Here is a 2,760-nt window from a genome sequence, read left to right as displayed (position 1 = left end):
AATGATTTAATTGAAGTGTTGTGTCTTGCAGATACATATAGAGGACCCTTTTTCACACACCACACTATTGCTTCACAACTTCATGACACAACATCAGCAACCTTGGGAATCATGTCCACAAGTTTTATATATATCCCCTATATTTTCCAACCTAATTTGGAGGAGGTGGGAGCTGTTGAAAAGCTTCCCCAACCGCATTTCAAAAAGGTTGCACTTTTGCACTCAAAAGTTGCAATTTTGTACAAAATGTTGTCACACTTGCTAGGGTTCAGATCCACATAATTGGATCAACCAAACACTCCTAAAACATGTCAAAAACCTATCAAACACAAAACTAAACCATCTACTACCCCTATTGACCACATTGTCCCAATTGGCTTATCAAATTGCCTAATTTGTGACATGGGCTTACATGGTGGGGTTTACTGAATACATGAAACAAACTTTCATAAACACAAGACACACTAAGATACTACAATGATCCTAGTCTTCATCCTTAGAGCCATGATTAGAATGTTGATGAGGTGCCCCTGCCTGCACCAGGTTGGATGAGTTGGTTTAGCCTATGTGATGCAGATGAGGTGATGTAACTTAAAGGGTTTCTAGTCTATTGACTTTAGATGGTTCATTCCTATTTGTAGAGGTTTGCATGATGTTTTGATCAAGTTTTGAGATCCGGTATTGGGGATGTTATTCAGTTGTTCATGTTATTCGGTATTCAGATTTATGCTCCATATTTTTATATCTTTAGTTGTGGATTTGTGGGATGAGTTCTGAACATTGATGTGTGTTGGTATTATGGATGTGTTGCATTGGTTTTGTCATTGATGTCAACACTTATCAACACTTATCCCTTTGAAGATATTTGGTTATGTTGAACCGGCACATCATGTTCATCAGCAAGTTCAGTGACTTATGCACAGTCACCGGTATATCATTCACCGATAGGTTATATTGTTCACTAATGCTGAGGATGCCTTGTTATCATCTGGAGATCACTTGGTTATGTTGAAGACATGGTTTGGACACTTGGTTTTGGTATTTTGGTTATTGGTCTAATCGGGTTAACATATTTGTTGTTACTAGCAAATTTGTCTAGGTTATGGACCGACATGCATTATCTATTCCAAATCAGCACGACACGTTATGGAGATGATTTAATTAATTAGACATTGTTGTAAATGTATTGAGCTAACATGATGCATCGCATCTTGACTTATCTGTAATTGATTTAATTGTAATATTATTTATTAGCCGACCTACACATTTGGTCTTAGGTTTTGGTATATATGTAAGATATTATTTGTGAGATGATAAAAGAAAGAAATATAATAGAGAGACGATATATGGTTATGGTATTGTAATATGGTATGTGCGAATATTGAAGATCATATGAGCAAACCATAGAGAAGGTTCAAGGAAGGTTTGAAGGTGATTATTAGAGCTTAACCGGTATTGAATCCATCATTGGAGATGCTACTTTGAATAGTACATTATCATTGGATTTAATCATCCAATTGTAGTCAGTGTGACTCCTATTTTGTGATTGAGCAGTGAGCTCTAAGTGGTTGGCCTTTTCTGCATGTGTAGACCCCATTTGTATATGCATACTATCTGCAGTAGTATCATCTGATTGTGGGTAAGGTTTCCCACTGTGGTTTTTCCCCTTACAAGGTTTCCACGTACAAATCTTTGTGTTATGTATTGTGGATGTTGTTTCTCTTTCTGTTATATGCATTGAGTTTCACTGGTATTAATATTTACTGCTAATTTGTCAATCGACATTAAGTTTGGTTTACCAGTATTAAGTATCAAGTTTGATTAAGTTATATTTGGGTTGAAATTAATAGACAACTGATTCACACCCCCCCGGATCTTAGTTGCCTCCGGGTCCTAACAATTGGTATCAGAGCTAAGTCCTCTTTTTGCAGAAGTTTAACAACTTGAAGAGATTCTATGGAAACTAACTTTTTTAGGAAGGACAATCCAAAACTTGATGGAACTAACCATGGTATATGGAAGATCATAATGGAGACACATATGAGTTATAATGTAAAAGAAATATGAGATATTACAAAGAATGGCTATGTTGGTCCTACATTGAATCAAACTAATCCACCAACATTGGGTAAGGATCAACAAAATGATTGCAAAGAAAGAGAAGCACTCTTGAGTGCCTTGTCAGATTAGCAAATCATGGGATTATCAAACTATTCTACTACTAAAGCTATTTGGGATAAATTGGAGACATTGAGTGAAGGAGATACCACTGTCAAAATTGCAAAATTGGAATGCTTCTGGGTCAGGTATGAAAATATGAAAATGGAAGAAGATGAAAGAATTTTTTCTTTTATGAAAAGGGTTAATGAACTTTTTTTAGGAATACAATGTTGTGGAGGTTCCTTGAGTGAAGATGAAATTATTTCTAAAGTTTTGAGAGCATTGCCACCTACGTACAAAATGAAAGTAACTACTATTAATGAGTTGAGAACAATGCCTAATACATCAGTATCTAGAGATACCTTGGTTGGAAAAATTTCAGCATTTGAGCTTGAAGAATTTGGTCATGTTGCTACAATTAAGATAAATTTAGCCTTCAAAGCATCATCATCTACAACATCATCATCATCTGATAAATCTAATTGGAAAGCAATTTATGCAAGAGAACTTGAAGATATCAGGAGGGAAAATGAAGAACTGGAAGAAATTGAAGCATTATTTGCAAGGAAAATGCCTAAAGGTCCTATTGGAAGTAAGTAC

Source organism: Cryptomeria japonica, chromosome 11, assembly GCF_030272615.1.
Source record: "Cryptomeria japonica chromosome 11, Sugi_1.0, whole genome shotgun sequence".
NCBI classification, from domain to species: domain Eukaryota; kingdom Viridiplantae; phylum Streptophyta; class Pinopsida; order Cupressales; family Cupressaceae; genus Cryptomeria; species Cryptomeria japonica.
The sequence above is the reverse complement of the archived record's forward strand: the minus strand, read 5'-3'. Positions refer to the sequence as shown.